Source organism: Ambystoma mexicanum, chromosome 1q, assembly GCF_040938575.1.
Source record: "Ambystoma mexicanum isolate Mex_15411 chromosome 1q, UKY_AmexF1_1, whole genome shotgun sequence".
Taxonomy (NCBI): Eukaryota; Metazoa; Chordata; class Amphibia; order Caudata; family Ambystomatidae; genus Ambystoma; species Ambystoma mexicanum.
In genome coordinates, this window is record NC_090922.1 from 500,878,511 (window position 1) to 500,890,833 (window position 12,323).

Consider the following 12,323-nt stretch of genomic DNA (forward strand, 5'->3'; position numbering starts at 1 on the left):
GACAGACATGAAGTGGCACTTCAATAAATGCAACATTTCAATTCCCAATAGTCTTAACGGCAATTGGGACAAATAGCTGACCGTTCCACACTCCTAGTCAGCCACAGGTCAGTATGCCTCATCTTTAGCCCTACATGTCTTTTCTGGGTAACCAGCTTGTCATGGAATCTCCATATTATCCCTCAACCCTGTACCCAGCTCTGTTACTTTTCATTCCCCCCTGCACACTAGCACTCGCACTAGGCACTAGACGGCTTTCTAGTCTGAAATGCTAACATGGTCCGATTTAAAACCTCTTTGCATTTGAAGATTAATTTGTTTGCGCTTGCAAGGCACTGCGCCACCCCAGCGTAAACACCTTAATGCATATCCGTAATATCAGGGGTGTTCCAGATTTCACGCAAATAAACTGCAGGAAGCAGGTATTTTACAAGGCTGTTTATTCAGTAAGAGTGCATCAGAGATAAAGAAGGTGTGTAGCCACCAGTCTCCCATCTAGTTCCAGGATTACAACCAGGTCGGACCCTCCCAACTACTGCTCATAGAAAACTCCCTCTTGACACAGCTTGAATTCCATGAGCATCATTATCTGCCTCGGTCAAGCTGGTAGATGCATGACAGGGGTCGAAATTAAGACTGGATAAGCAGGAGCTGAAAGCTGCTCCTTAGTATCCGTCATTAACCAGTGAGCAGGAGCTACCAATGGGGAACGAGGAGCTTGTTCATAGTGTTCCACAAATTGAACTTCTGCATAAGATGCCAATAACATTTTGTCCATTATTTAAGAGCCCTTGAACTTTAAATGTTGTATAGATATGTCCTAAAGCTCATTTATGGATCGTCCGAAAAAGAACAGATGAATGTCACATAGGTAAGTTTGTTCAACATCAACTGCCCTGAGGTGCCAAGAGTAGCTCCCGGTAGCGGTTGGACAGGGGGCTGGGGGGGTGGGGGCATGGGGAGAGCTAGCCAGGCACTTCAATGCTACAGGCTGGAGCTAAATCGCTGCCAGCTGCCCTCAATTTAGAACGCTGAGGGATAGAAGAATTGGCCACGGTGAGGATAACCTGGGAGATTTTACAAGGGGCTAGTGCCTCTGAAAGGACGGTCAGCCAGTAGCCACATCGCCAGTTTGGCCGTTTCAGTTTTCTACAACTAATAATGAAATATTTGGGTGTCCTATAGCTTAATTGGCATTCTAGCTAAGAATCTCCACAAAGTCAGTAAATGCTCCTATAAAGTCAATTGGGAGATGTTTCGAGATTAATCGCCCCCCTTTAAAAAATAAAAAAATAAACAACTGTTGCCAAAGATGAGCGTTATTGTCAAATATTTAAGAAACTTTCTAAGGAAATTGCAATTGTTATTTTTACAAGCCTACTTTCTAAATATATTTTATACCCAACAAAAAAAGGAAGAAAACATGGTACACACGATTAGAAACCTAATCAATTACATTTATCTGCAACATCTTTTAAAAGCAGATGAGCGTACTCCTCCCCTCACCCCCCACAGAGACCTATTTTCAATCCACACAACCTCAAAACTCATCCATGTTCCAATAAAGTACCCAAAGATTCCTAGACGCCCCAATCAAGCTATCCACCTCAACAAGATGACGAAGCTAATCCCGGCACTGCCCCATAAAGCACCAGAATGCAGAAAGCACAGACGCTGTAGTATAAAATCATAACAACCAGTAAACACTATTAGGACACATCTAGCAGACATTTAATGCGCTGTCCAGTCAAATGACAAAACATCTGAAACAAGTGTCCAAAAAAAAGTTTTGAATGTATTTTTAATATTAAAGGGTTTAGTTTCATATAGTAAAACAATGTTTGAAAAAAAATATATAGATATATATATGAAAAGGGAGAGACTGCACTCTCCGCGGATTGTATGGCAGGATCCAATCAAATATAATGCGCAGCTCACACGGGGAAGAGGTTGTAAAAGTACGTTTAATGAATTAAACAAAAAAATATAAACAAAAGACACGGCTGGGAGAGCAGCAATAACAGAGGCAGGACGCCCTTAGGCACGACCTACTGACAACGCGTTTCACGCTCGACTGAGCGCTTGTTCACGTAAAGGAAAAAGGGATCAAAGCATAATTATAAACACAAATAGTCCTTTTGCTGTGTCAGTGGAACTCAATAGGTGCATAAAGGCATGGAGTAAATGGTGGCCATGTTAGAATGGAGAGGCTGCAATGACCAATGATGGAAAATAAGCATGAATACCAGAAAACAAAACGACAAAAAGTAAAATTGTCTGTTAACTATAAGGTGCATAGTGCACAGAATGAAGAAACGGTAGTCAATGAATAAATGGAAAATAGGAATTGAAACTAAGCCACATAGTCCAAGCCAAATGCACCCACGGTTCCACTGCGAATTCCTGGTCAAGTAGGAGAGGTCCAAGAAACATAAGCACATGATACATAAAATACAATAAATAGAAATTCCACGTACAATGAAGGAAAAAGTACACGAGTATCAATAAATAAGAGCGCAAGACCGCAGTGGCCCAAGTCCATGTCAGGAATAAAACAGCTAATGCATATAAATAAAAGCTGAGAAATTAGTCAGTATGCCATACTAGGACAGAGAATGAATAGAGTAAAGTGCAAGTGCAAGCAAAAAATAGCAGCGTAAACTTGTACAAGTATGCAAAGCCAAAATAGCAGCATCGACAAGTGCAAAATCGCAAAATACAGCTCTAACTATAAAGTGCATAGAAACAGCGACATGTGCAAAATAGCAAAGCCAAAATCGCAGCATCTACATGTGCAAAATTGCAAAATACATCCCTAGCCATAGAATGCATACATAAAAACTGGAAGTAACAATGTTGGTATACCAGACACAAGCAATGGGAACATAATGGCAGTCTCAAAATTACAGCATAATTAGAGTAGAGCAAAGGAAAGGTACACGTGCAAATGGTGTAGAAAAGGACACTGTCAATAAAAAATGACCGAGAAGACATTGAAAATTAAAAGAAAGGACTACAAGAAAAAAAATTAGTTTTAGAATTAAGCTAATTTCCTACAGAATCGTGACTACAGCAGCTAAACTTGGACCGAGAACGGTCTGAAGCAAAATAATAATAAGACCACCAACAAAATAAGGTGGACAAATAATACAGGCCAAGGATAGGACAGTGAACCAAAATAAATAGCTGCTCATCAAAGTTATGGCCATTGGGAGACTTGGTGTCAAAGTCCAAGATGAATCTCGTCTCCAATTGTCTTAGCTTCAGCACGCAGTCTCCACCCCTAGGATGAATTGGAATGTGTGCCACTGCAAAAAATCTTAGCAAATTCACATCATTCTCGTGTTCCTGCATGAAGTGCTTAGCCATAGGGTACGCGGGGTCCGAGTTTTAAATCGCTCTAAGATGCTGCAATATCCTTAATTTGAGCTTGCAAGTGGTACTCCCGACATACCACATCATGCAGGGACACGAGAGAACATAGACAACAAAAGCAGTATCACAATTCATAGAATACTTAATGGTCTGGTTACATTTGGTAACAGGATGTAAAAAAGATTTGCACACAGTGGCATGAGCAGAGGCTTTACATTTAGAACATTTGGTAAAGCCAAATCTCTATATATCTATATATGTATATTTGGGGTGGGTACCCTTTTTTAAAAAAAAAAAACATTCAAAACTTTTTTCTCCACTCTTTTGTGTCAGAACTTGTCATTCAAAACTTTGACTGTCGAAACAGTCACTATGAACCATTTAATGCACAACAGCTCAAGTATAATGAAGATAAAGTTGTAGTTTGCATATAATGTGGAAGTTAGATTTCCAACACTATCAGTGGCGGCGGATATTTGTATTTAAATTGGAGGGGTGTAAATATTTGCCACAAATATACGACCATCAGGTTGGGGGGGGAATTCTTCCCTCACCCCTTATTCCCACACAAACCTTTTGGGAATAATGGATTACAAATGGTGCATTATATAGCACAGATTCTGGGAAAAAGGGGGTAAAAGCCAGACAGTTTGTAATGGGTTTTGTAGGGCAACACATTAAAAGATCCAATAGATGTGAGTCACCAACAGTGCACAGGAGCATTCCCATGATCCCTTTCCCCACAGTCTATAAGCCTATAAGAACATATACTCGTGTTTGCTTTGCTCGAAAATGATAGTACAAGAAACGTGTCCAAGCTGGCTCTGACAATATCTGCATGTAGGAACATACTCCTGTTGGCTTGGTCATTAAACGTGCAATGCCAAATCAGAAAAAACATGCCCAAGTCGACAGCTCCGAACTAGGCCTGTCTAGACATGTAATAACACTTGTGCTTGCTTTATCATAGATGCGCAGTAAAACCATCTCACTCCCCTAACCACCGCCTAGCACAAACCTAACACAAGCATGGGCACCCAATCGCCCATACAAGCACTTATTCCCACAGGCATACAGTAAACACTCAATTTTACACAAAACGCATATAGAATATGACACCTACCATCAGCCCAGGTCTGGATGCTGCTCCTGCTGGGAAACCGCCTCCCTTAACGAGGGCTCTCCATCTCCCACGCACAAGAACAGTAACCAGGAAGCACTTCCCGATACCTGCACGTGTGCAAGACCCAGAGCTCCACATGGTCAGCGCCCCGTTCAGCCTGAATGTGCAAGGCGGTGCAGGAGCGCTCCCTCACACACAGACGTGCATTTCCCCAGCCTGCATCCCCAATCGGTCATGCAAGACAGGGGAAGAAAAAGGCCCCCCAGTCTTGCATGGTCCATTGCACATGCATGCTGGGAAATCCAAACTTCCCTTTGACAGTTTAAGCAGCAACGCCTCCATAATGGGTGAGAGTAGCGGGGGGGCTGGCACCTCCTCACCCATCACGGGCCAGCTACCCTTGCACGCTATGTACTGGCTCCTTGTTCCCTGCAGATAGCTTCTGCTAGCTGTGTGATGCCCAATAAGCAAGAGTTACTTATTTTGATCCTTGCAGTCACAAAAGGCAAGTTGGACGAATCTCGATTCGCTAATCCAGAGACACCAACCTCCCAAAAGGACAACTCGGGAGGACTGACAATTAAGTGACTGGTACTCTGCAATGTCCCCAAGATCCCGCACAAATCATACAACTCCTTTAAGTTAGCCCAGCTACCAAAAAACACTAATTAAGCAAGCTTCAAACCTCCCTAAAAATATTTACCACCGGAAAAGAAACCTTATTACCTCCCCATACCCTCCCGCCCCTACCGCACAGATGGGTGTTTCTCTACTTGAAAAATCCCCATTTGTCCCGAAACCCAGAAATGTAGTAACCGATTTCTGGCCATATGCGGGAAGGAACCCTCCTTAATTAATGATACCAGAGTGGGGGTTCTGATTAAACCCAAATTTGAGTCACCCTGCCCTTACTGGCTCAACATCCCCATGAAGCCAATGGGCCATTGCTGATATACCGAATCTTGCTTGTGTACTAGTCCCAGTTAAAGAGCAGCGCGTCACCCAACAGACCTCTATAGGATTATAGGCCCAACAAAAATGTCTCAATCCTTGGGAAAGCCATTAAGAAAATGTGGCATTCCAACTGTAAATGCTTAACTACAGTCACAATCTCCTCTGTCAATACTGGCTGTCCCTGACAAAGAATGACTGCCATGCTTCAAGTGGTTGTAAACCGCCTACATAGCCTGGACCACCGCGCCACTCGCCTTCTGGAATCTCCTAGTCGCATTCAGCTACACTGATCAGGAGATCCTGCTACACAACCTTTGTACATGCACTACTGGCTTGGTGAATTTGAGAGCGAATTGGTTTCCCTCCTTTCTGGAAAAGGAAAGCAGTTACCTTAAAAGGACAAGTGTGCATTTGGCCTGCAACCTACCATACACCGTGGAAGACCTCCACATCAGTCCTTGCCCTCCCTCCCCTACACGTTCCCTTCGGCAGACGGAGAAACAGTGGAACACATTACATGACTCCCAGTCCAGTGGCATGCTGACACACCGCTCTACTTGTAAACCACCTCCTTGCAGGACATCAATCTCCTTTGAACTGCTTGACCACCATCGAAGGCTGATCAGCACCTCGTGCCTCCTAAGCAAATACCTTTGATTACCCAAACAAGCCACACTGTCCAAAAGAGAACCCAAGCTTGCAAGCCTACCATGAATCACACCACCCTCCCCTCAACTGAAAAATCCCTAATCAAAACCTTGCCAAATCCATCCAATTCCAGCTCCATCTTTGAAGAAAAAGAACAGAATTGAGCAAAACCTAGGACCACCAAGGCTCAATGCCAGCAGTGCATAGTCGGTTTATCCAAGCCTGAACCCCCCCCCTCCCTCGAAGCCCTTCTAAACACCTACCATGTCCATGCCAGACTGGACCAAGGATCACTATGACGCGGCCCAGTCATACCACGATGACTGCATGGCACTACAGGGAAACAAGCTGAGGTCATTGTGAACTCTGCACTTGGATGCTCGTTAATCTTGTTGACCATGTAAATGGTGATATGGGTTTTATGTGTATTGCACACACCGTAAGGCAATCTATGACCAAATAGGTATGTGCTGCTACCAATCACAAATACAGTAGCAGCTGACCACACCCCCCAGGCCCAGAGGGAACATCACAACTCCTTCTCAAATTCTGGTCAGAGACAAAAGACATTCTTAATTTTTTTTTTAAAAAGACGAATACATATTGGTTTACTTTCCTCTTGTATGTTTAAAAAAAATGGTTTTGAAGCTGTGAATGGGAACGGATAGCAGGAATTTAATTAAACAACCCTGTCCACTCTGACAGGCTTTCTAGAGCACAGCATAGGGACAAAGTTAAAGGCCCGAAAGAAGGGAGGGCCTTTAACGAGGTCCTCGAAAAGTTAATGCCCGAGCTAGCCCACCAGTGCAGGGATTAGAACCTCAATTGCTGGCCTATCACAGGGGTGTTTTTTTGGATCTGTGTGATTTATCCGTGGCTAAATTTCCTGCGACGGAAATTACTGCATGTAAAAGGTCCGTTATTTTGTACGGGTCAGCTGCTGGGGTGTCCCCTGGAACCCTCACTCACTATACTGTAAAGTATGGTGAGCGGGGTGTTGCCAGGGACACCCCTGCAGCTTTTTTTTTTTACTGACCCCACCAAAACATACATACCACTAAAGGTTCGAACCTTTAGTAGTTAGAACTTTTTGGTGGTATGCTTTTTAGGTCTTTTGGTGGGTCGGTAATTTTAACTGTCATTTCGTATACCTTTTTTTTTAGTTCCCAAATGACAAGGGAAAAGAGCCAGTCATATGTACACCAAAAAAGGAGGTGGTTAAGGGGAAACTCCTAGTACCTTCTCCATTTCCATTGCCGGCCGATCTGGTGGAGAGTGGGCCTAGATGACGACAGGAGAAGTGACGTGGTCGTGTCGAGGGCATTAAGTGGTGGGTCCTTTGGTAGAGGCGCAGAGGGTACGGGAGCTGCTGCAAGAACTCTGCATGGCTGCAATTACCAGCAGGTAATGCCCAGCAGGTAAAGGGCTGGCCTTACTGGCGGCAGCGCCCCAGGCAGTGAAACAAAAATGTGGCGAACCCCCCCACCCCTCCCGTGCGCCCCTGGTCAATGCTGGTTAAACTCCCTGTCCCGTGCGACACAGCAGGCAGCACTGGAATAATGCTGGCTGATGCATCATCGCACAAATCCAATGACAACCACCCCGTTCCCGCACCAGAGCGGGAGTTAATCACTGTGCAATAGGCGCTGATGCGAAAGCAACAGCACCTAATTTGTTATTAATTGCGCCCCGCTATGGTGCTGTAAAGCCTGACGCCAGCACAAGAGCGGGGTGCATTTCATTTCAATAGGGCGCTTGCCATGCCTTCTCCCACCACGCCACCTCGGGGGAGCACTTGAAACACCCCCCTCCTCCAAGGCCAGCCCTGCCCACCATCCACGTAATTCGTATGCTTCGTGCTACTGATGGGTAATTCAACTCACAAACAAAGCAAGCGTGATCCTTACTCTTGCTGGTGCCCGGGTAGGTACAAATACGAGTATTGCCACCATCAACGTAAAGTACCAAGATCAACAGCCATTTGGGAGGAATGAACATACCAACCACTTTTTAGGTCTTCTTTTAACCACATTCCTCTGCCACACTTCCATTTAGGGTATATGGCATTTGAGATACAGGGTCCCGGGATATGAGCAGAGCAGCTAATGCAGAGTGGTGTTCAGCTCACATGTCTGGGGTGCTGCCAGTGCAGCTGGAGCTCAGAACGTGCATGAAAAGATCTGGAGCCCCACAAGCAGCCCAAGGGGCCAACGGGACTGTTGCATACCCGAGACAGGCAACTCTTCAAGACAGTTGAGCCCAATTTTGCATGGGATGGGGTAGGGACCAGCAGTAGAGAGCCCAGCAAAGTGCAGAGACTTATTCAGGGCGATGTGGCATGGCGCAGGCATATTTTGTATTTTTGAGTGATTTGTAGGGCTCCCCGCACAACAGTAAGGTGCTTGCTAGAATAAGCATTAGGAAAGCCAACAATCTCGTCTTTACTAAAGAGCAGTGCGTCAGCCATGCAGGCCTTCTCTCGGGTCCCAGCCTGCATGACCAAAGGATCGACAACATAACAGAACACACCGTCCCTGGAAACCTGAACCCCACCAGCCCAGTGCTCTTGCCCACCTTCCAGGTACAAGAAGACCTGTGTGCACACGGTTGCATTTGGCATCCAATATATCTAGAACAATATCTGTGGCTCCCTCTCCAACACTACCCAGGAGCATGGCGGCTCGCCTATAGGGGAACTAGGAAGCCACCCTGCCTACATGTATGCGACCCTCAGAGTCCCAAAAACCGAAACGAACAAAACGACAACAACGAATGTTGGTACATTTATAATGCAAATAACAATTGCATTCGCAAAGAATCTAAAAACGTTTGCAAAGACTGGTTGGTGGAGCTCTGCAGACCGTCCATAGGAATGTACATGGGTAAGGGCTGGAGGCCATCAGTGCCCCCACAATCTCGCATTCATTTACAACTCTTTAAAAGAGATCAGGAACACCTCACGTGATGTCACGGTTTATTTCCCTGAACGGGCTCTGGAAAGCTCGCCCATTCAGGGTAACACATGCCTCTTCAAGCGCTTCCCTCACGCAGTCTGCCTCCGGCCAGAGGTGGGGTCTCAACGCTGACCTGGCTCCCGGCCTGGTTTAGTGCGCGCAGAGAAGCTGCTGGCGCCTCAACTGCTCTGCTCAGCCTATGCAGGGATTTCATCGGGATGCTGCCCAAAGGGGCATGTCGATATGAATGCAAAAGCAGATTTTACAGTCGTCGGAGTGGTACTTGTGAGTGGGATGACTGACGAGTTAACAGAGTGAGGGGCAAGAGTCTAATGGAGTAAGATGAAAATAATGGGATCTTGATTGATAGATTCATATTTATTTCTATTGCGCTCGTACACAAGTGTTTCAGAGCGCGACAAGGCAAGGGAGGGGGACAGGGGAGAACAAAACAGCGATCTTACTAGGCCCAGTGACATTGAGAACGTGCAAGTGCATGGGAGAGGGGGAGGGGAAAAGTGCATGGAAGGGGGGGAGGTGGAAAGTGCGAAGCAGAGGAGAAACAGATAGATTGAGATACGAGTTCGGACTCACTTCTCTACAAGCCAAATATCAAATGGCAACTTTGTGCCCTATTTCGCAAATGCATTAGTCTGACTCCTTACTAACAATACTTGCCAAGTATATGTTCACATCCAAGCATCACTTAGTGCAAGAGTGGTATAACTATGTTGTAGAAAATAATGGCAACTGCTGATAATACCCTGGAAATTTTGATCAATGAGCCAGACACAGCCAAAAAAAAGATTTTCTTACAAGATTGGATCAATACACGATCCACTTGCTTGACTTTGACCAGCAACTCTTTGGTGAAAAGAAAATGGGGACCACCGAACCATACTTGTGTAAGGCCCCGAATCCCCAAATACAGTCTGCCATCTTAAGGTTGCAGTTGAATTTATGGCCTACCTGTGACCTTATGGCCCAAAGGAAACTAATCCGCCACGGTGAAAACTTTTGCCGATTCTGTATTAATGTACTGCACAAAGAAACATTGGAACATTTGATCATAGATTGTATACCACTCTGTTGAGAGATGTACATTCGTTGCCAAACACGTGGTTACAATTGCAACCAACCCACCAGAACACGGGTGGGCTCCAATAGTCGCAACAACTAATAGGAGTATACGCATAGCAACAACTAATTTCCTCAATGCTTTGCAACTATCAGATGTGCACAAAATGTTGGATATTTGTGATTCATTTCGAGCGTCTAAAGTTTGTACTTTAGTTGATTTTTCATTCATGCATCTAAGCTCTTAAAATGTTTTGCTCTGGTTTGTTTTGTTTTGCATTTGCTGTCGTTATGTTGTTGCTCTTTATTCAGGTCTTTAATCATGTTCTTAATTGATGTTCTTAATTATGCTCACATATCATGCTTGCAAGTTTGTTCTAAATTTTGTCCTAAATTCTGTTCCAAATCATGTTTGTAACAATGAATTTAATTATGAAATAGATTTTATATGTTTTGCATAAAAATTGTAAAGTTGAGAAATCAGCTAAATCGATAAAAAAAATAATAAAAAAAAAAATAATGGCAGTAATATAAAGAGGTCTGGCGATCCCTGCCTGGGATAGGCACTTTGAGACCACTATTGGTGGTGTTTCGGGGCAGGACAAAAGCTCAATTAATAATGGGCAAAGACAATGTGGGTGTTCCTACATGGGGGAGGCAACATTGGTGCAGACAGCATGGACATATTCAGTGTCACAGCATATGTGCTGATAATAAGGGGAAAGACAACTTGATGATTCTTCCGCAAGCGGAGATAGGGCAGCCAGTAAGGACATGTTTCTACAGTGTTTAGCATTTTTTACTGGCATTATGGACTAAGCAAACAGTTTATGTGGACTACTGACCTACATTGGTGAACATAATTTTCTTACAGTGAAGGTGTAGCATTTCTACTTGTATTATGGGCAAAGCAAACATGAGGAGTATTCTTTTGTGTGTTTGGTGGGGTAACTAAGAGCAAGCAGGTACATGGCAGAAAGCCCAGTTACAGTCAGGACATGCTAGTCCAGTCCAAATTATAACTAAGCCTTCTGGGAATTTTAGAATAATACAGAATGCAAAGTTCAGGACTTCCATCTCCAAAATGGAACAGGACAAGTTAGCATGTATGAAGACAATAAGGGCATTTTTCCTTAAAATGGCATGACATTTGTACTGGTATTATGGGGAAAGCCAACACGAGTTTTTGTGTTCTTATGTGGGGGGTATATTGTTGCAACCATTATGGACATGATTTCTTGCAGTGGAAATAGCATTCATAATTTCCGTGGGAAGAACACTACATTGGTGCAGGCAGACATTTTCCTACACAGCATTGCATGGCTACTGGAATTATGGCAAAGCAACATAATTGGGCAAACTCTTAGAAAAGCTAGCCATCTCCCAGCTTAATCTACATACTGAATCCATTGGTTGTCTCCATGACCACCATCCATGACCACCAGTCTGGCTTCACAGCTGAGAAAAGCACAGAAACTGCTCTCCTGAAAACCTGTGAAGTCTTGCTCTCAAATCTTTACTCTATCCCTTCTGTCTTCATTCTCCTCAATCTATACTCTGCTTTTCACACAGTCACTCATGCCATCCTGCGCAATCGCCTCCATGACAACCTTGGTATTACTGATCAGGCCCTGGCCTGGTTGACCTTACTCACCGACTGGGGTCTTTCCCGTCTCTCTCTACTTGTGGTGTTCCCCAGCGGTCTAACCTCTCTCCCTGGCTCTTCAACCACTACCCGTCACCTCTTGCCCACTGCATCGCTATGTTCTTCTCCAATTTTCAATGTTATGCGGATGACTCAGCTCTCTTTTCTTTCAGGCTCCCCTCAGGAACCTCTGCTTCTTCTCTCATACCATACTGTCTGGCCGCAATTCAGGAATGGTGTGCCACCAATGATCTCTGCCTGTATGCCACTAAGACGGAGATCCTCATCATTGGGACACCCGCTCTCTCTGGCTGTCCAATCTGAGCCCTCTTCCTGCTCCTTCCTGTGAGGCTAAGAACCTTGGTGTCATCCTTGACTACACCCTCTCCTTCGCTCCTCACATCTATGACGTCTCTAAGAAATCTCTGACGTCTCTAAGAAGTCAAACTATCAGCTGCACCTCCTCAGAGGTATTCATCCTTTACTCACTTTCCCCCAGAAGATCGCTTTGGCCAGAGCTCTGGTCCTCTCTAGGCTGGACTCTTGC

The 12,323-nt window shown here is 44.7% G+C and overlaps 1 protein-coding gene across 6 annotated transcripts in view; it reads right to left on the minus strand.

The window, feature by feature from the left end:
* The window catches only part of PHLDB3 (pleckstrin homology like domain family B member 3), a 248,793-nt gene that overhangs the window by 162,876 nt on the left and 73,594 nt on the right, over positions 1-12,323 (minus strand). The gene's annotated exons all lie outside the window — the stretch shown is intronic.